Source organism: Phocoena sinus, chromosome 5 (genome assembly GCF_008692025.1).
Source record: "Phocoena sinus isolate mPhoSin1 chromosome 5, mPhoSin1.pri, whole genome shotgun sequence".
NCBI lineage: Eukaryota > Metazoa > Chordata > Mammalia > Artiodactyla > Phocoenidae > Phocoena > Phocoena sinus.
The window spans coordinates 22,359,933-22,382,241 of record NC_045767.1 but is presented as its reverse complement, the minus strand read 5'-3'; the positions used below and the strand labels follow the sequence as shown (position 1 = coordinate 22,382,241).

Here is a 22,309-nt window from a genome sequence, read left to right as displayed (position 1 = left end):
AAAATAGAACTACCATACGACCCAGCAATCCCACTACTGGGCATATACCCTGAGAAAACCATAATTCAAAAAGAGTCATGTACCACAATGTTCATTGCAGCATGTGTTCTTTAAAGAAGGAAGAAATTGCTGCGGGGGTCAGAAGAAAGTCACTGGCGGCCCTTGAACTTACCAATGCTAGTCAGACCTCCTGTTCCAGATAGATCAACAAAGTCCAGAAATGCAATGTCTCAGTGTGACTGTTACAGCAGTGTCCTGGCTTCACTGAGATGTCTTCTCTCCCAGAGGTCATTTTACCATTGGTCATTTAACCGTTTCCCCTGATGCTGACATTCCTAAATTAGTAGGGAAAATGAATGACAGATGTTCCAGATTGAAGCCCAGGCTTTGGAAGGTCACAACTAAGAAAGCATCGATAGCCAATTCTGGTCTCATTTAGTAACATCTCTAATCATGATACAGTGCTGGAGGATGCCAAGAAGGAAAGGGGACCAGATTTATGTGAGTTTGCTGAGGTTGAAAGAGCAATGTCTTCTACCTAGTCCTGGGGTTGAGGTTAGGGAGTGACAGGGTACTACTTTCGAAGATCATGAAATATATATATTGATTTGCCATAGGTAGAGAAAAATTTAAAGCTTCAAATATGTGACATTACTGGGCTTATTTTCTCCCCACCTCTTGAAAAGAAACTTTTGCAGAGACAAGATCGAGTGATTTTGAACACTACTGCATTTCCAAGTTAGATTCCTAGACCTTTGTGGCAAAATAAAAAACTGTACGGGCTTCCCTGGTGGCACAGTGGTTAAGAATCTGCCTGCTAATGCAGGGGACACGGGTTCGATCCCTGGTCGGGGAAGATCCCACCTGCTGTGGAGCAGCTAAGGCTGTGCGCCACAACTACTGAAGCCCGCGTGCCTAGAGCCCATGCTCCGGAACAAGAGAAGCCACCACAATGAGAAGCACGCGCACCGCAACAAAGAGTAGCCCTCCGCTCGCCGCAACTAGAGAAAGTCCACGCGCAGCAACGAAGACCCAACGCATGGTACTTCCCTGGCGGTCCAGTGGTTAAGAGTCTGCGCTTCCAATGCAGGGGGTGTGGGTTTGATCCCTGGTCAGGGAACTAAGATCTCACATGCTGCGCAGTGGAGCCAAACAAACAAACAAACAAGACCCAACTCAGCCAAAAATAAATAAATAAATGAATTAAAAAAAAAAACTGTAGAATGAGAGGAATGAGGAGACTGCTGTTCTGATTATAGCTTAGCTTCTATCCAGTTGAGAGAATCCAGTAAACTTTCCAGGTCAGTTAAAAACAGGGGCTTGGCTAATTAGTTGACCTCAAGGGCCCTTGCACCTCTTAAATTCATTGCTAATATAAACACAGCACTCTGTCTCTGATAGGTTACCACATTTAGTATCTCCTACACTACACAGGTAAATTTTAGACCAAGGTTCCAATGTAGTATTGTCTTCATTTTTCTGTTATATTAAGATGAACTGTAAGTCCCTGAATTACTATATAGATATCTCATTGTACTTTGTAAACGTTCTGTATGGCTCCAAAAATGCATCTGAGACCAAAAAAAAAAATGTATTGTCTTTCAAACCACTTACACGTGTAGTGTTTAAAATGGAAAATGCAGTTGTATGGAAATACATTTCTCTCCAGATTGTAATAAAAGGTTTATGTGATCAATTAACAATGCGTTTACTGCCCTCTGCTGCCCTAAGCAGAACACTGGCTTTGGAAAGCCTAGTCTTACATCTGACTGGGGAAGGCCAGATTTTCTTTTACGGTCATTATTATTAATGCTTGCTGGCATATTCCAAATGCAACACTATCTGACTTAGAAAATCCCAACAATGCAGTAGCCCATGGCCTGAAACCAAATAAGCACTACGTTCTTGTGATTCAGATTTTTCTAAAGTCTTCTGGGGTTTTATTAAATTCTGGGTGTTCTTTCTACAAGATCACTAATATGTGGAAGTAGCTGTTTATTTAGAAGTTGATTACAGGGTGTTTTTTTTAAAAAAAAATCAGTTATCTTTTAAAACATGAAAAATTAGTAGAAATGGCAACAAAACTGATGAAAACCTTCCTTCTTAAAAAGTAGAGTGAAGCTTAATAGAATTGCTTTGTGGGAATGTTCTATTGTTTCCATTTAATATTGGGTGCTTACCATAAGAAAAAGATTGAGTGCTTTTATAGTTTCAATTATATCTTGTTCTTCTAATTTTTTTTTTTTTTTTTTTTTTTTTTGCGGTAGGCGGGCCTCTCACTGCCGCGGAGCACACGCTCCGGACGCGCAGGCCCAGCGGCCATGGCCCACGGGCCCACGGGCCCAGCCGCGCCACCTTCCCAGACCGGGGCACGAACCCATGTCCCCCCGCATCAGCAGGCGGACTCCCAACACTGCGCCACCAGGGAAGCCCTCTTTGTCTACTTTTAATTAACAATATTAGGTGCCATTTCTGTTCATTCTTTAGGACTTCTATTTAATAATGATAGCAAAGGATAATAACTGACATTTGTGAGGCTTCCTGGAGAGGTACCTGTAAATTGTGTTCATTACTCACCTAGCAGAAGCTTCTACCTGAAATCTATTTTACTCCTGAGTTATAAATTATCAACTGCTTTCATTCACTTAACAATTATATGTCAAATGCCTACCATGTACCAGGCACAGACTCTTGGATGAGTAAACTGAATTTCTAACCTAAGGTACTCAACGATTTAGTGAGAGCAAAGTGTAGATAAACAGATGTATTACTGAGAAATTTCCACAGATTGTGCTTCCGTTTGTGCCAATCTAGAGTTCTAGTAGTTTGATTATTTCATTTGATTATTTATTGATTATTTCAGGATCCAGGGCACTAGTGACTAATTCTGTCCTGTAGTATTCCTTAATACTCACTAAGAAAAACAGGAATAGGTTTTGCAGCTTTTTTTTCTCCACTGTATACTTTTTAATAACTTGATACCTCCCTTGGACAAGATGCATGCGTGCATCTACCCTAACTCACCAATCACAAATGTGTTTGTAAATAATAAAAAGATAAATATACTTCCAAATGCAGATAACCTTATTTTACTGTTATAAGTTGAGAGGAGTTGTAATAGAAAACCGACCATGCTATATCCAATTACTGCCAAAACAGAGAGTACAGATCCAACATTCCAGAACCAAGGTGAGTGACTTTGGTAAATGATTCGGTCATTTAACTGGCTAGGAGTCAATAAACCTATTTAGCAAGTTAGTTTATTTGGTTACCAAGAGTGTGTTTTGAAAACACAAGGAATACTCGAGGGGCTTTGCTTGAATCCTCAAATGCCATATAAGGAATACTCGGGAAGTTATTGCTCAGTGTTAAATGCTTTGATAAAGCTTTCCATTTTGTTATGGTTAAGGTAGGCATTTAGTTATATTTGCTCCAAAGGGTTTCCAGGATTAAGTCGAGGAGATCATACTGTAAGATGTGCAGGGGGGCCTTTGTTGCCTTTCCATATATATGAGCTCTGAATGAAAACCCTAAACTTCTTCAGAATCTTAGCCAAGTCCAGCCTGTCTCCACTGGCCACCTCCATCTTCCAATGTGGAAGCAGAGTGGCCTTCTATTTGGGCAACTTCTTTCAGTCTCCTCCATCCTACAGCCAACATGGTTCTTCAGCTAGCTGCATCACAGGAACATGGCAGGAAGTGTAACATCTAACTACTGTCCATTGGCACTTACCAAAAATTTGGTTGATGCAAACCAGTCTAAACTAAGGAATATTTTAAGAACAAGTTCCGTAAAATTTAATTTTTTTTATACAAATAAACATTGTGAAATTTTAGGGGGCAATAATGAATCATTCCCTTCTCTCCCTTTTAATTTTGGAACCAATTAAGAAACAGGCCAGAATTAGACAGATGGAGCCAAAAAAAGAAAAAGAAAAATCAGCTTTATTATTGGTAAAGTTGGCCTGGAGAACATGGTTTGATCTATGACCACATTGGGCTTTCTACAGGTTCCCTTCATCTTGGAAGCATTTGCAAGTGCAAAGAAAACTGTTCTACCTAGAAGCGTTATAGGTACTCTATACCTCCTTGCAATAAATGAATGAATGAAGCAGTCAATCAAAAGTTACTTCTGCTTTCCTCAGAGGAAGATCAACATAAATTCCACAGTACATGGAATCTTTTCATTTGTTTTGACCCTCGATGACCCTTTGCCTCTTCGGACTTGCCGGCTATTAGCATGACACTCTCAGAGGTGGCAGAAAGCTGGAGTGGCTTTCAGACTGAGCACTTATGGTGCCAGTAAGAGGTCCCTTCAGCACCTTTTCCTCTTCCTCCTCTCCCTTCATCTTAAAATACAACATGTTATTTTCTGGTGGGAAGGTAGATATATTTGATTTCTGAGATTGGTTCAGTGCCTTAGACCAGCTGTTTTGGCTCAAGTATGATTAATTTAAACACCAGCTCCTGTTTAGTAACTTACTCTAATCAATCAACAGGTATTTATTATGTGCCTTTTAAGCAGAAAACAAAGAAAAATGCAAAACAAACTTACGACTCTTAAGAACATGGAGCCAGATCCAGCTGATGGTTATGTTATGCCAGTGTTTTCAAGACAGCAGAGGACCGAAAGGCCTATCTCAAGAGTTCTAGCCTTAGAGTAGCCCTCACACAGTCCACCTTCCTTTAAGGTTTTAACTTTAAATTATCAGTTTTACTCACAATAAAGGTGGACAGGACAATGTGACTTGGACCTGAGACTAAAGTAGCACTTCCTTTTAGGGAACTAACATTTATTAAGTTAGGCTAAAATAGCACTTCCTGTAGGGAATTAAGATTTATTAAATTAAAGTTAATTGGCCTCTGGTGATGGGCCTCCTGACTCACCCGTTCACAGACAAGAAAGCTGGCAAGAAGATCAGAAGCCTAGCTGACCCTACCTGGGGAAAGTTTGCTTACTTCCTGGATCTTGAAGCACAGGTGAACCCACTGCCCATGAGCACAGCCCGTCCAAACCAGTAAGAGAAAAGATTGGCTGTCACTTACTTTTCAATTCAATGACCAGGGTCCTTGGAAAAATCATGGCTCGGTAGCTTTCAGGCCCTTCACCAATCACATTAGCTCGTCTTCCCAGGAGAAAAGTGACAGGAGACATCCAGAAGCGTTATATTGTCCCATCTGTGAAGGGAATGGAATTTCCCTCTTTTGAAAAAGAATGAAAAGGGGAATAAAATTCTCCCCAACACCAAAGTTTTCTACAGGGGTAGACCTCACAGGGCAGTCCCAGCGACCCGTCATGGTGCTCTGCAGGTTGTCCTGAACACAACTGCAGGCTTTCCTGTAGAACTCTATTTAATCTCTGCAGAAATTCTGATGTAAGAACTATCTTAACTTCTGATTGAGACCCTCATCAGAACATAAAAGAAGACAGAATAATATTTACCATACGTAAAGAAAGAGATTTGAGCCTCCAAGCAGAATCTGATCTCCTCATTTTTCCCATTTGGGAAAATAAACCATTTTTAATATATTTTTTCTTCCCTCCCCTCCTCCCAAAATGCAGGAGCTAATTTGTCTGAAGTAACCCATAAGGAAGCCTAGTAAATCTGCCTCTTGTGTTTGATTCCAATTTCTTTCCATCACTGTAGCATTCTTCTCCTCGGATTGTTGTCAGGCTTAAAGAGGTATCATAGTTGAAAATGTTTCGCCCATTGCCTAACATTTTAAGTCACATATCTCTGGGTTTGGATCCTGGCTCTCTCATATACTAGCTCTGTGACCTTGGAGAAGCCACTACAATCTCTCTGAGGCTGAGTTTATTTTTCATCACAGGGCAAGTGCTTATTAATTTTAGTGCCTTTCCTTTGAACGTTAGAAATGAATTAGATATCATAGAATTAGAAATATATATTTTGTAAGGCTGGCTATCTCTGCCAGCCTCCTGCTTTGTCTTCCCATCCACACCACTTTTCTGCAGGCAGCAAATGCAGTGGGAAATATTTGAACTTTTGAATGAAATCGTCATGGGTTTGAATTTCTGTTCTGCCGTTCATTAGCTGTGTGACTATGGGTACATCATCCGAAAGGTCTCATTTTTTTACTGTGCTAAAAAATGTTATCACAATGAGAAGAGAGACCTATATTCAGACTCATATCTGAAAGAATTATAGAACATCAACTATCAGACTTTTTTCTGCGTTTTAGAAAGTAGTTTATATATTAGAGAAGTTTCATGTCTTTAATGATTCATTCACTTGTCAGGCATACCTGTGCACTGTTCGTGCAAACGCACACACTACACTCACACAGAGGTCAGCTTCCTTCCTGGGTGGTGCCGACTTCTTTGGGAAAGCCACAGCTTGGTGCCAGTGATAACTGGCAATTTCTGTTACTGTGATGAGTGAGGATGGGTTCATCCCTATGCCTGTCAGGTTTGGCCAACCACCAAAAAATTTCCCTTCATCAAGTGTAAGTGTGTGTCCTGCCAAGTACTTTCCACTTACTTTTTAAGCTTCATGTTTTTCATTGGAAACTTAATGCATGTGTGCTGAGTTATTTGCTGAACTCAGAATATTACCGGGCAAATGCCAGTCTGTATCCAAAAAATTCCCTCCTCACAAAAGAACCCATGGTAAATATCCACATTTTTCCTTCCTTCTTTTCTTTTCTTTTCTTTTCTTTTATTTTATTTTATTTTTTTTTTTTTTTGCGTTACGCGGGCCTCTCAATGCTGTGGCCTCTCCCGCCGCGGAGCACAGGCTCCGGACGCGCAGGCCCAGCGGCCATGGCTCACGGGCCCAGCCGCTCCGCGGCATGTGGGATCCTCCCGGACCGGGGCACGAACCCGCGTCCCCTGCATTGGCAGGCGGACTCTCAACCACTGCGCCACCAGGGAAGCCCTCTTTTATTTTTTTAAACAAAATTTTAAATTTTAATTAGGATCAGAACTAAAAGAAGCCTAGTTTGGTCCTGAAGTTACATAAAAGTTATATTGATTACACCCATCACTAGTCTCTGAACATACAAGCTAAAAGAACCACATCAAAATAAGCAATCTGCCATCACTCAGACAAAATATAAGTTCTGTATTGACCTATTTTCAGATTCCTCTCTCTTCACAGAAAGGGAAATCAGGTATTGAGGCTCCCATTTTATAGCTGAGGACATTGCCTTAGCTATAAAATCAACAACTTGCTCATCTTGGTCACCTGATCTACATTGTGGAAAGGAAATTTGAGAATGAGAGTTAAACACAGCTGAGAGTTAAACTCAGATAATTATTACATTTGATCTAGAAATGAGGCATTTTGCAATACCTTCAGTAGGAGAATACATTTTAGCACCCAAAGGGAATTGTAGCAGCAGCCTGTATGCAGCTTTCCTCAGTGGGATGAGATGGGAGATGCTCACAAAGGCGCTATATCATCAGGTTTCTCATGCACTAGAGATGCCATATTTAGGCACAGAGGTGGACTTTTTTAGAGCCACGTTGTATAACAGATTCTCTCGTTATGAATATTCAGTCCATCCATAACTCCCTTGCCTATCCTTGGCCACTGGCCCAGCAAACGCCCAGCCCCAGAAGATTGTGTAAAACAGTGGACCTCTTGCCAGATTAGGCTTGAATTCCCTTACAGTTCCCTCATCCATATTTATGACTTCTACTCCCACATCTATCCCAAACTGATATGTTTAGCCCTGATCCTCTCATTTGCCTTCTAGTCTCACTTCAACAATTCACCTGATTTCAACACATTCCTCTGCTGGAATACTTGCTAACAATGTACTCAAATATAATCAGTGCTATTACTGAAACATCTTGGAAAGAGAGCTGGGGTTTTAGGCTCCTTTCCCCAATATATTGATTCCCCTTCCTAGATTTATTTGCTCCTACCAATGATGCCACCATAATTACAAATTTGCAGTCATTATTGATTTCTGCCTCTCTATAAATCCAGTCTTTCACGGAGTCTACAGTTTTTGCTTCACATTGTGTCTCTTATCTCCTTCCTATGGGTTATAATAGATAAACTCCAATTCAGGCTCTCATCCCTTCATGTTTGCATAACTTTAATGGTTTCTCAGTTTCTCTATCTTCACTCTTTTCTTCTCCAGTCCATCCTGCTCTAGTAATAATTTCTCATCACTACTGGGTTATATCCAAGTGTCTCATCCTGGATTTAAAATTGTTTTTTATTCGCGGTACGCGGGCCTCTCACCGCTGTGGCCTCTCCCGCTGCGGAGCACAGGCTCCGGATGCGCAGGCTCAGCGGCCATGGCTCATGGGCCCAGCCGCTCCGCGGAGTGTGGGATCTTCCCGGACCGGGGCACGAACCCGCGTCCCCTGCATTGGCAGGCGGACCCTCAACCACTGCGCCACCAGGGAGGCCCTAAAATTGTTTTTTAATGTGGTTCCACCTCACTAATCCACCTTTACTTTCAACGACCTGTCACACATACCCTCCCACCCTTGTTAGGTCAAGCTCCACACCTCTCAAGAACACACCATGCTTTTTCCCACCACTGTTCTGCCATACTTACATTATGAGTCACACATAGCCCAGCTACAGGGCTAAAGGAGCTGGACAAAGACCTGCACAAGGAATGATAAATAATTTGGGAGGTAGATTCCCAAATCTATCTAGTACTAGTACTAGAAGGAAGACAAGTGTAACAAGTAGAATAGAGTTTGGGAAATATATGGGAACATAAAATTGGGGGTAGTCTGGGCAAGCAGTTCTTTTCAGAAAGAGCCAAACTTCAAGAGTGGAAATGGACTAGTATATGGATGACAGACAGAGACAAAGGATCCAAGACAGCCATTCCGAGAAACCTAGGTATACAGACAGCACCTGGTGGTAGTAGAGAGTCCACGCATTCAGGTGAAATGGGATTTCCATCCTGGGAAGAGGAGGTATGATAGGGGCAAGAAAAGTCTCCCATTGTAGAAGAGATGGTTTTCATGCAATTTATCGAGGGCAGGATAAGTCACAAAGAGTAAGACAAGCAGGAATATAGTTACAGGATGGTTCTCTAGAACAAGGCATAAACTTGTCAAAACGGGGACACACAGTCAAAGCTGATCAGCATCAGTAACAGAGTCCACTGCCCCCCAAAACCCAGGGCTAAGAATATGTGTTCCAGAGCCTGAGAGGGAATCTACCATAGTAAAAAACTTTGGATTTGAATTTCATTCTCCTGCCATCGTGCTCAAGTTCCTTAACTTTTGTGAGGCTTGATTTCTTTATATATAAAAGTGGGGTAAATTATAAATATTTTACAGATTTGGTATGATGATTAAATAAAGTGCCTTCTATGGTATCTATTGTTTAATAATAGGCTCGCTGTCCTCTGTCAGAGCTTCTGAAATCATCCCTGCCCAAGCAAAGGACTGACTCTACTGGTTGAGGTGGTGCTAAGCCTGTGGGTGGGGTGTAGCCATTCCACAGATGGCAGAGAAGATTCCAGAGGCAAGAAATCAGGCAAGGCCGGATGCTGGGATGCCTCTCTTCCCCTCTCCTCTTCCCCCCTCCCCCCATCTCTACCAATCCTGAACATGACTCATTATCAACACAACCCCACATCTTCTGAGAAGCCAATACTGTTCTAGGGATTTCTCTGTTCTTTTAGCCCCTTTTGAACAGGCATCTTACTATACTTAACCGTGTATAGTACTACAGTCCCAGTTTTGACTTCTTTCAAGTAACCCCTAAGGTTCATAGCATTGACATTTGCAATCTGGCAAAGGCATAACTTCCATTCAAGAGTTCTGCAAAGCTGGTTTGAGGTAGTGGGTCACTAGCCAAGTGAGTGAATCCAGAAAATCAGCCCCCATTGCAGTCCAACATACTTTAGATGATATCAAGTTGTTGCTACATGAATATTTTATGGGGGAGTTATATGCTATTATGGAATTTGAGGATTGGGAATTTTCTAAATTCTCTGGATGAATTCCTTGATAACATCAATGGCCCACAATATAATTTATTGTTTTTTAGTTTCCTCTTGTTCTTTAGCCAGATTTGCTCAGCTAATTTCAAGCCTCTCTATGAATGAGCCGAATTTGTTCTTTCTCTTGGCTCTCCCAAAATTTAGCCCAAAGTTGCCTTCATAATGAGCATTCAACCTGCAGTTGTTGAATTGATTCAATGACTACATCTTGTTACCATTTTAATTTTTGTAATTCTAGATAGTCATTTTCTTCAATCGCCTAGTGACATCTGACATAAACTATGACATTTTCCCTAGCATGAGAAAAAGGGAAGTAAAATACAAAAGAATTGGGTCTAATACTCATTTTTTTTTTAAACAAGAAAAGCACTACAAACCATTTGCAGGGAAATTTTGGCTACACATCATCCTTGTCACCAGTTGGCTTATGAATAATCAGGGTAATTTACATTACCTTCTGTTTACAGACTGTATATCTGTCTTCCAATGGATTTTCCACTTGTTCTAATGACTTGCTGCAATGGAAAAATACTCAGCCTCCTTCACAAAGTAATGATTATCAGTACCCAACCACATCTCCCTGCTTCCAGATTATTTTTTTCCCTTTCATTTTTAAAGAATGTTCTTTTACTATGGAAAATGACACCAGGACTTTCTGGCTAATTATGGGTACAAATATAACACATGAATTACTCCTGACATCACACACACACACACACACACATTTAGCCCATCCATTGAAAAGTGGCTATAACGTTTTTATGTGTAGGACTCTAACCTTTTCTATTTTGTCCAACTTATTGTTTTACCCTGTGCAGTGGCCTTGGATTGAATTCCAGTTTTTCACTAATACTCCCCGCCCCACACACATTCACACACCATTTCCAGTGCCATCACTCTAGCTCAAACCTTCATCATTTTACACCTGGACTACCTTGATAGTCTTCCAGAGGCAATTTTGGATTGGTCACTTTTCCTTTTAAATCATTCTGTACGTTGCTTCTGTGCTTGCAGCTGTATAACCCTGCTCCTGCCCTCAGCACAAATACAAAGGCCTCTACAATATAAATCCAACCTCCTGCCCAGACTTGTCTTCTATTCCGCTTCATCCCTTCCCCCTCCCATCCCCTGCAATGCACACCCTCTGCCTGCCTAGCTGTCCCTTGAATGTTGGCTGTACTTTCTCACTGGCATAGCTTTGTTCCTGCCATTCCCACCTGCCACGTTCTCTCTTCCCACCTCTAGCTAAATTTTATTTACACTTCAAGGCCTGGACCAAAAGTTTACTCCATAAACCCTTTCCTGAACAAATTACCTAAAGTCCCACCCTTAACCCTATATCATAAGCACATATTACTACACTATGTGTCTAGTAGTCACTATTTACTGCCTTATTTTGTAGTTGTTTACACTCAGTAAATATTTGTTCACCAGATGAATATTCTCTAACTATATTATATTTTCAGCACAATAATGGGATACACCAATAGAGAAATCTATTGGGGGGCATACAAATCGGAGCTCAGAAATTCATGTAACTATGAACTGCAGTTTGAGCAATTTCATAAAGTATAATCTCAGGAAATATGATTACAGATGGCGATATGAAAACACCACGTGGAAAAGAAATTTTTTCTGCATTCACTCAGCATACTTGAACCAGAACAGTTGCTATTTCATAACTCTGAGTCCCTTGGTCCGATACTTAATCTGTATCCCATATTATCACTCATCCACACTTGTACGATCTCAACTTAAACACTACAGAGGGAAAAAAAACTCTCGGTGGTTGAGAAATAAAGTTGTACACATTTTATATTATATCCTGTGTTTAAATGAACTTAAAGGGAAAGCTTCCTGGATGAAAACAAATAATTTTATTAATGATGGCTCCTACTAGTAATGATACATATGTACAGTGTATTAAAATCTTTTTCTCTGTTTTCTGGAAAATTTTCAACTCTTTTTAGTGTATTTTTCCTTTTGGGGCCCATTCAGTACTTATACCTTCCTGAGAAAAAAGTTGTTGTATCTTATATATAATATATATATTAATATATCTTCTTCCTTAAAAAGTTGTTATTCTGCCTATGCTCCCTTGTATTTTTTCCAGACCATTCCTTAACCATGATCTTCCATTTTCTGGCTGGTTTTCCTGATAGAGTATAACCACACTTATGCACATACCCACACTCCTAAAACTGTCTGGTGTTTGCTTAGTGAGTTCTACCTAGTTCCTTCCCTGGCCTGTGTCCCCCAGGAGCTGTGGGACTGCAGTGATTCACACTCCTTCCTTCTTCATCCCTCTTCCAGCACACACACAAGCCATCATCCCAGAATCAGATGGGACTCATTTTATAGGAAAGTGTTTGGATTTAGAGCCATATGTGATTTCATTTAAGATTAAAAAGAAGAAAAAGAACTCCACCAGTAAGTGTCACCATCACCATTCAGAGTACCTGTCCCAATCACAGTATAATGTAGCTGGAAAGGAAAGGTGTATAGACCACTTATCCATTGGTTTTCAAACTTAGATTTATAAAATGGATCAAAGTGGGCTTGCTATGCTTAAAAAGGGAAGGAAGAAAGGACTCTGTGTCCTGGCAGCAGCCTGTGAAGCACAGCCTCCCCACAGAGCAGTCTATAAACCACTAATCTGAGCTAAATGTCACAGTTTGCAGATGAGGAAACTGAGCCCAGAAATTTCGGTTAAGTGACTCTCTCGTGGTCATATAACCAGTGTATGACAGAGCTGATTCTAGATCCCAAGTTACTAAGCACAGTGTTCTTTCCCGGGCTTTCCCACAGCACCAGAAAACTGCTAAATCAAGGGCTCATTTCTACTCATTGGACTAGCCCAATTCATCTCTGTGCCCAGCCCAAAAGCAGTGTACGAGAACTAGTGTTTTCCTAGCCGAAAATCTTTCATTATTGAAGGATTTTCACGATTAACCGAAATCACCCAAAATATCAGAAACAATGTGGCAAAACACAAGGGACGGCACTGCCTGCATTTTTAGTTGGCCCACCTGTTCCAGGATGGGCTCTCTAGCTAAGTAGCCAACAGCTCCATAGCCGACCTGCCTCATAAGCCCAGCCCAGAACACCCAGCACACCCTGAGTCTGCTCATCCCCTTGAGGGTGGTCTCCTCTTTTCCCCATCAACAAGCTGGGAAGCTAAGCATAGGCATTAGCGGGCCTTGGGGGTGGCCAATTAGAGCAGAGTCCCAACAGAGCTACCATTATAGGCCCTCCACATTGGTACCCTCCTCCACAAGCCATCTTTGTGATTAATGTAATCACCATAATTGCTGGCCTCCTTTTTGAGTCTTGGCCACACGGGGAAGAGATGAATATTTTCCCTGAATGCATTCTTTCCAAAGGACTGTATGTCCTTAGTAGTGGAACATGATGTCATAAGTTCTGATGAGGGGGATGCCCTACAGAAGCTGAAGATTGGCCCCAAAGGCCTAAGGGAGCCAGTGCAACTCATATCCCGCAGCTGCATCCCTGTGGCCACACACGTGCAGCCAGTTACTCTATAATTAACAAAAACAAGCCTGTGACTATTGCTATTGTACTTTTTACTCTATACCTTTTGAGGGAATATTGGGAAATAAAATCTTCCTTTTCCCTCATGCTCCTCAGACTTGGCACATAAGAATTTTTGTTGTTGTTGTTGTTTTTCTCCTGGTCAGGAGTTAACGCTTCAGTCAGACAGGTCTGATTGGAAACCTGGTTTCCATCCAGAAAAAAATAGTTGGTCATGCCCAACCTAGACCATTTGAGGGCAGCATAACCTTAAGAGTGTGTGTTTTGACCAGCTAATATGCAGCCTTAAGGAGGGAATAGGCAGTGTGGGTTCCACATACACACTACTGCTACTGGAATTCAGGAAATAAACCGTGAACAATGAGAAAACACTCCCTGGGAGTCATCTCAAATTTAAGGATGAACGAATAGATGCCTAACTTTAAATGTACTTACATAATTTTCTTATATAACATAATTGCTTGAGGCAGGCACAATATAAACCATGAGGTGAGATTTAAAACTGGAGTGCCATCAAAAAAAAAAAAGCTAAAAACAAAAACAGCTAAAGTAAAATATATTAACCTGGGAAAAAAAATCAGATATGTTTGCAGGTCCTTATGCTCCTCTTGGGGGACACACAGTACTTCACAACTAACATGTCCCTAGTATAACCTCTTTTAACCTAAGCAGAAATGCTGCCTCTCTGCATTTCTTCCATATTTTGGGAGTAAATCCAGGATGGGCAAGTGAAGATAAAGGGAGGAGGCTTAGGAGGAAAAGGAGGAGAAGGAAGAAGGCATTGCACTCTGTCCTTGGAGAATCACCGGTAATGAATTCTAGGGAAAAGTCTACATTGACCCAAATCACAGGGAGGTGCACTGACTCCACTCATCTCCCACCCCTCCCCAGTAAACTGTACATACCTTTTGGTAGTTTTCACAGGATGTTAATAAGCAAATTGCAATTGATCAGCCTAGTGTGATAGTGATGTTTAAGTTCTCTCTCCAAATATCACTGCATAAGTTACCTAAATGACGGAGACCAATGGCTGTCTCCCAGAAAGTCATCTGGAAGGAATTCTACGTTCCTGCCTCTGCTTTTCTTTATGGGCTACAGAAAGAACATGATAGTTCTTGAACACATTTCCCAGATTACTCAAAGAGACCAAACTTACTTTCAGCACAGCTCTTTAGAGATTGTGATGGTGGGGAAGCAAACCTCCAAAAGCAAACTCAGTCTCTCTCAAGCATGGAGGTAAGCTCAGCTACTTTGTTGAGAGGGCCAAGGTGACATGGCGTGCATGAACTCCTCGGTTTTCCTCCCTTCGTTTCAATTTTTCCCCTTCAATCTCTTACAGGATCTTGTTCCATCAAATATCTTCCTAACTCCACCCTTTTCTCTTCAACCTTTTCTGCTACACTTGCGGAGAAAGACCTTTATCTGCCTTATTCCCTTCTCCAGGTCCTTTCCTCTCTCCCTCCATTCACAGTAGATTTCTTGAGAGAAAGCTCTCCCCAGGGCCTCCGTACGTTTGTGTTCCTTCACTGGCTCCCTTAATATGATTCTGCCCTCACCACTCTTCAGCAGTTACCCTTTAAAGCTCATCAGTAATCTGCTCGTCACCAGGTGGTCCACTGATTTCTTTTCAGCGGTTTCTCCTTACTGCATAACATCCCTATTACCACGGCTTGGTATTGACCAGAAATCCTCCCACCCTTCCCCCTTTGAAATTCTTTCTCCCCCTAGATTCAATAACACATGTCCTCACTCTCTGACCATTTCTCCTCAGTCTCTGTTGACCCCACTTCTTCTACAGCCCCCTTAAATGTGGGAATTTTTCAGTACTCAGTAGCCCCTTAATCTTCCTCTATCGAGCTCATCCAATCCCACAGCTTTAACTACCACCTCTTTGCCCTTGACTTCCCAGTATATGTTTCTCTTCCAAGCTATGTATCAATAGTTCACCTTCTAATGGGATATTTGTCATTTCTCAAACAAAAATTTCCAAAATAGACCTCATCTTTCCCACACAGCCTCCTCATCTCCCTGTCACAAAATAACTTCCCCTCCCTACCATTCCTCAAGTCTCAAGACAAAATTTCAGTCATCTTCGACTCCTACTGTGCCATTTGTAAATTGATTGGACATTGGGAGTAAAGGATGATGAAATATCCTTTTAGAGTCTCCTTTATATTTACAGCGGCTGTACTCTACTTCAAGCCTTCATTTCATCACCTGGACTTTTGCAATGCGAAACTGGTGTCTCTGTCATTAACCTGTCTCTTCTCCATTACTATCCAACCAGTATTGGGCCATAAGCTATTTTCCCAAACAGTCCTCTCTATACAAAAGAAATAGGTAGCATTAGTGGCTTCCAGAACAAATGGCTGAGGGACAAGGGTGGAAGGAAGGGAAATTTTACATTTATGTACTATCTTGTTTCTTTAACATTCTGTGCTCCATGGATATACTAGCTACTAAGAACACTGTTTAGGGCTTCCCTGGTGGCGCAGTGGTTGGGAGTCCGCCTGCCGATACAGGGGACACGGGTTCGTGCCCCAGTCCGGGAGGATCCCACATGCCGCGGAGCAGCTGGGCCTGTGAGCCATGGCCGCTGAGCCTGTGCTCCGCAATGGGAGAGGCCACAGCAGTAAGAGGCCCACGTACCGCAAAAAAAAAAAAAATAAAAAAATACTGTTTAATGGATGAACAACAAGATCCTACTGTATAGCACAGGGAGCTATATTCAATATCCTATGATAAACCATAATGGAAAAGAATATAAAAAAGAATGTATAGGGCTCCCCTGGTGGCACAGTGGTTGATAGTCCCCCTGCTGATGCAGGGGACACGGGTTCGTGCCCCGGTCTGGGAAGATCCCACATGCAGCGAAGCGGCTAGGCCCGTGAGCCATGGCCACTGAGCCTGCGCGTCTGGAGCCTGTGCTCCGCAATGGGAGAGGCCACACACAGCAGCGAGAGGCCCGTGTACCGCAAAAAAAAAAAAAAAAAAAAAAGAATGTGTATATATTTATATAACTGAATCACTTTGCTGTACAGCAGAAATTAACACATTATAAATCAACTAAACTTCAATAAAAAAAGAATACTGTTTAAGTTAAACACTGTGTTACCCATAAAATTAAAAAAAAGAAACATCCATTTCAGTTCATCTTCTCAAAATCCTGCATACATTGCCTTTAGGACAAAAATCAAACTTTGGCCTATTGTTCAAAGCTCTCTGAGGTATGGTCACAGCCCACCCTTCTAGCCTTCACTTCTACTCTGCTTCTGTCTCCGCTCTTAACACACTCCACAGGCCAGGCACATGCCATCAATCTGGATCAATCGTCTCTGCCTTTGTTTAAATATTTCCTTCTGCTTGAGGTGCTTTTCTTCATACCAGATGCAGTCCTACCTTCCTTCCAGCTACACCTCAGATGGCGCTGCTCCCAAAGTGCTTTCTTAAATCCCAGCATTTAGAAGGACTCCTCACCTGCAGGTTTCCGAGCCTAAGCACTTGATTCTAACGAAGTCAGCCTGGTTTTGGAGTTATCTGTGCACGTGACAATTCTTAATGCTGTTCAATGCTTTTCACATGATGGGTTCTCAGAAAATGTTTTCTGAACGTCATTGGCCCTTGATACACCAAGAAATCCAAAATTAGAATTGTTTGGATATGAGATCCAATGGCATCTTCATGTCATTACTGGTGCTTGGCATTGTCATTAAGAAGTACAAAGCTTGATGGGTCCCCGTTAGGTCAGTGCTTCTCCAATTGTGGTCCTAGACCACCTGCTACAGGAATACCTGGAGTGCTTGCTAAAATGCAGATTTCTGGGCTCCAATTGAGATTGGTCCAGAATCTCTGGGGGTAGGGCTTGGCAATCTGTAATTAAAGCAAGCATCCTGGGACTTCCCTGGTGGTCCAGTGGGTAAGACTCCACACTTCCAATGCATCGGGCCTGGGTTCGATCCCTGGTTGGGAAACTAGATCCCGCATGCGTGCCACAACTAAGAAGTCCCCATGCTGCAACTAAAGAACCCACACACGGCAACTAAAGATCCCGCATGCCATAACGAAGACCCGGCACAACCAAAATAAATAGATAAATATTAAAAAAAAAAAAAAAAAGCAAGCATCTCAAGGTGATCCTCACATGCACTCAAGTTTGAGAGCCTCTGCTCTAATCGGATAGAGCAGGGTTTGGGGGAAGGTTTTTAGAGGAGAGAATCCCTGTGATTTCTTCCCCGAGATTTTCAAGCTGATCCTGCTTGTCTGCTCAACATTCCTCAGCTTCTGCCAGTTCTTCAACCCTGCTGCCCAGCCTGCTCCATGTGCCTGGCTGTGCCTCGTGCTCCTGGAACAGGACTCGCCCTCTGTCTCTCCTTTCAGGGCATTGACAGCAGAGCTGTCAAGCTGATTCCCTGTAGTAGCTGGCACTGGCACCTCTTGACTGGAGAGGGGCGCCTCAGATTTCGACAATAATCTCATGTTTTTCCAGGTTTGAGAGGTGATAGTAGGCATATGTGGCCCTTTCCACTGTCTTCAGTCCACAAGTGGGCTAGAGTTAGAACTAGGCTGAACCACTGTGGGTGGCAGGGAGCACAGTCCTTTACTGAGAGGGATTTCGGCCAGTAACTCTACCTCCACATCGTCCCACACTCTATTTCAGGCTGACGGTTGTACACGCTCTTCCTTTTTCCATCTCATCTAGCCATTAAATAAATGCCCTGGCTGGATCAGAAGAACCAGGAAACAGAATGTTATTCAGTGCTATTGACATTGCCCCTTAAAGCTTCCAACAACTTCCCCTATCAACATCTCTGAAAGGGCCAAAAACTTCCAGTGGGTTGCTGTTGCCCATTCATGTGTATTGCACATGTGATCTATGTGTCTCTGAATAAAACCACCACAGTTTTGCTGAATTATGCCAAGACAAAGTCTTCTTTAGATATCTCATTATCCATATCATTGTTTTAGGTGAAATTACAAATAAATAATCTCTAATGAGTTAATTACAGATATCCAGATGGACAAATGTAAAAGTTAATTGACTGGATCAAGTTCACAGAACAAGTTAATAAAGGTAGAACAGATGAAGAACTAAGGTCTAATAATTTTCTTCTAGGAATATAATAAAATTTATTTTCTCTCAGAACACAGAGCAATCCACCCAAATTACATCAAGGAAAAATCTAAAATATGCTTTTCATTCTTTAGACTTTCCCTTTGATTCAAAGAAAATGTTGCTTTAGTTACTTCTAGTTTTACTTTCTTCACTTATTAAAATATCTAATATGCACCAGAATTTCTGCTTTTAGACACTTTTCTTCACTTAATACTGATACATCTAAGAGTAGACAAAGAATTAGATGGCTGTTTAAATATACTAGCAGTGCTATTGCTATGTTCCATTTTTATTTTTAAAACAGTCATTTTTATAGTCACTTATTCCATCTCTAATGGAATACCTAGCATTCATCGCTAGGTATTTACTCATCTCTAGGTGTTTTACATGCTTTTCTATATTCACAAAAACATATAAGGGATATATTATCATCATGACTCTACATAAAAGGAAAATGACTCAGAAAAGTTATGTAACACGTGAGGTTACTATCTCAGTGCCTGATGTGTAACAATTTCTCAATAAATATTAGCTAAAATTATCATTATTTTCCCCAGGTTCATACAAGCTACTAAATGGGGGAATCTGAGTTCAAACTCAAGTAAAACAGAGCACTTTTGCTACTATGCACACACTGCCTCAATTTTCAGACTCAATTTCATGAGCAAAAAGCTATTTTCATACTGTTTATTTGAACAGCTAGAGCAAATACTGTATACATTTAATTGTCTGTCAATATCTCTAACGTTAATTTATGTACTTGTGCGCCTGTGTCTTCATTCTGTTTTGTTTTTGTTTTTAGCTTTTCGTATTGTATACAGTCATGTTTTTAAGGGCACCTTTAGACCAAGAAGGATGCTTATTTTCCCCAGAGATGCGAGGAAGGTGTTAATAGAGAGGCATATAAACGTGAAATGAAGCAGCCCTGTTCTAGGGAAGAGCAGGGAACTTCCCTAAAAGCCGAGGCTCTTAGCACAGCCTTATACAGCAGGTTGGGTGACACCTCTTTCTAAAATTAGGAATTGCTTGGACTCTGCAAGGTGGGACATTTAGATTCTGTTTTATTTCTAACTGACGTTTTGGAGAGTGCATTCAGTATTTCTTTTCGGAAAGCTCCAAGGATTGTTTCTCTATTTATGAGTTATTCTGAAGAAAATGTGTAAGAATTTGGACTTCTGCTTGTAGATAATAAATGACCATAGCTTTCATTTGGGGAGAGGGAAGGAATTCAATGTATAGTAAAATGAAGAGTTCCAGATCCAGACCTCTCAGCCCCTTTCCCTGCAAGCACAGATGTTAGAGCTACAGCAGCCTCCCATTTGGCTCTGCCCAAGCACCCTTCAGACTTCCCTGCAAAGGTCAATGACCGAGGAGCTTCAAAAGGCAATGTGCACTTCTTTCTTACTCTCCTTTCTCTTCTCTTTTTAATTCTTCCTCCTAAAGTCTAGTAACTTTGGTCTTAAAGGTCTCCATAGTTTGACAGAAGGCTCAACTTTGATTAAAATTTCTCTCAACTGGTTAAAAGTGATTAAAGGTCACTCAACTGGTGTGGATGATGAGCAGCAGGTCTTGCAGTTCCCTTCCTTGATTGAAAAAAAAAAAAAAAAAAAATAAGGTGGTCACACCAAAACACCAAAAGGAGTCACTGAATTAGGCCATAACCAAGCTCTGGAAATGCATTCTACTTCCTGGAACCAGTGATCTTACTTGCATAATTTTATGTTTACACACGAGGTAGCTGATTTGGAAAGACATCTTAGCTTGGTCTAGGCTGAGCCTCAAGCTGTGTTAGCCTGGTGCTCTTGCCAGAAGACTCTGATTACATTTGAAAGCATCAGGCCCTGGGTCATGATTCTGCCTGTGAGACCCTGTGCCCAACCTGGGGAGGAGATTGTCGGCTTCTTGGGGAGTGAATAGCATGTGCAGAGCTTTTTGGAGTGCAATGGGGAATAGCTAAGGCTTTGGCAAGCTTCAGACTGACAGCCGGGGCCTCAAACTGTGACTCAAATTGGCCTATTCCTCTAAACTGGTTTGTACCATTCATTCTCTCATTGTTTTATGTATGATCATACCTCCCTAGTAAGACTGAAAGCATCTGAAGACAGAGCGCATGCTATTTTTGATTTCCCAAAAGAATCTGCCAGAGTCATGGGCTCACCTTATTGACTGACTGACAGCCCCTTGGTAGCAGTGACTTCAGCTGCAAATAAAGAAAAATAGGTTATGTTCCAAGTAATAAAGGAGTGTGTCATGTAGTCATGCCTCTGTGGTGTTACACTGATCACTAAGATAGAAATACCCCATGAGGCAGAAGTCTGTCAAATACACTCAGTATTCAGGAATCTTGTGGCAGAGACAGAAGAAACAAGTGGCTGGATTAAGGGTCAGAGACTTGGTGGAGGAGGCCCAACTTGTGTTTAGGCAGGGACCTGGGCACAAGCTCTCCAGAGAGTATGTGGTCAATACAGGCAGTGTCTGAGAGCAAGCCTAGAAGGCTGGAGGCCACAAAGTCCTCTTTCCATCAGTAGACAGACCCACAGTCATTCGTTCATATATTCTTTAATTCTGATCTTAAATATGGTATGGCAGGTGCCATGCTCAATGCTGTGAATACACAGATGTATATGCATGGTCTCTGCTTCCAGTGGTGGGACAAACCTGTAAACAGATAAATTACGATATCAAGCTTAGAACTGTATGGCAGCATGATCTAATGAAAAGGGGTTTTGCAAAAGAGGGAAGCAGACCTACCTTTGGATACAGGCTTTGCCACCTATTATGGATTGTGTGACTTGGATTTTTTGAGCCTGTTTCTTCATCTGTAAATCTGGAAAACAATACTATCTCCTAGACTTCTTGAAAGAATGAAAGGAGAAGCATATATAATAACAGCTGCCACAGTACCTATGATAGACCCTCAGAAAATGTTTGATCCCTTGCTCTGTGATAGTAGAATGTACAATATTGTGGAGGCTTAGAGGCAAGAACCAATAGCTGCCTGAGAAAGGGAGGGGAGACTCTACCTAGGAATTAACGTTCTTCTTGATCTTGAAGAGTAAGTAAGTCCCTTGTTCAATCACTTTTTTACCACATATTTGCAGAGCATGATTATGTACCAAGTATGGTGCCAGACGCTGGGGGCACAATGAAGAACAAAACAGATGTGACTCTGGACCTCATAGAGTTTATTTGCCAGAGGGAGAGACAGGCCAAAACCAAACAAATGGACACACTAAGTACGAGCAGGGTAGCTGAGATAGGGAATTGTGACTCTCAAATGTATTCAGAGTCTTCTGGCAAGAGCACCAGGCTAACACAGCCTGGGACTCAGCCCGGACCAGGCTAAGACGTCTTTGCAAATCAGCTACCTTGTGTATAAGCATAAAATTAGGCAGGTAAGATCACTGGTTCCATGGCTTCAAATTCTGTTCCCAAAGCCCAGTTCTGGCCTAATTCAGTGACTCCTTTTGGTGTGACCACCTTACTCATTTTTTTTTTTTAATTAAGGAAGGGCTGCTGCTCATCATCTACAGCAGGTGAGTGATGTTCTAGAGAAGTTTTAATCAAAGTTGAGCCTTTTGTCAAAGTTTGGAGACCCTTAAGACTGAAGTGACTGGACTTTGGGAGAGAGAATAAAAAAGAGAAGAGAGAGGAGTGAGAATGAAGAGCGAGAAAGAGACAGATACATGTTGCC

At 41.7% G+C, this 22,309-nt stretch overlaps 1 protein-coding gene and 1 long non-coding RNA gene across 8 annotated transcripts in view; one reads left to right on the top strand and one right to left on the bottom strand.

The window, feature by feature from the left end:
- The window catches only part of LOC116753884, a 289,521-nt gene that overhangs the window by 78,606 nt on the left and 188,606 nt on the right, over positions 1–22,309 (bottom strand). For 4 of the 6 annotated variants that reach the window (XR_004349903.1, XR_004349905.1, XR_004349907.1 and 1 more), the window contains exons 7-9: positions 21,367–21,442; positions 20,774–20,815; positions 5,046–5,177 (exon numbers count right to left, since the gene is read on the bottom strand). This is a non-coding gene — a long non-coding RNA (uncharacterized LOC116753884). The remainder of the gene's footprint in view (positions 1–5,045; positions 5,178–20,773; positions 20,816–21,366; positions 21,443–22,309) is intronic. The other 2 variants (XR_004349904.1, XR_004349906.1) reach the window with 2 other exon arrangements.
- Positions 1–22,309, top strand: part of SYNPO2 (synaptopodin 2) — a 178,683-nt gene that overhangs the window by 82,830 nt on the left and 73,544 nt on the right. The window lies entirely within an intron of this gene.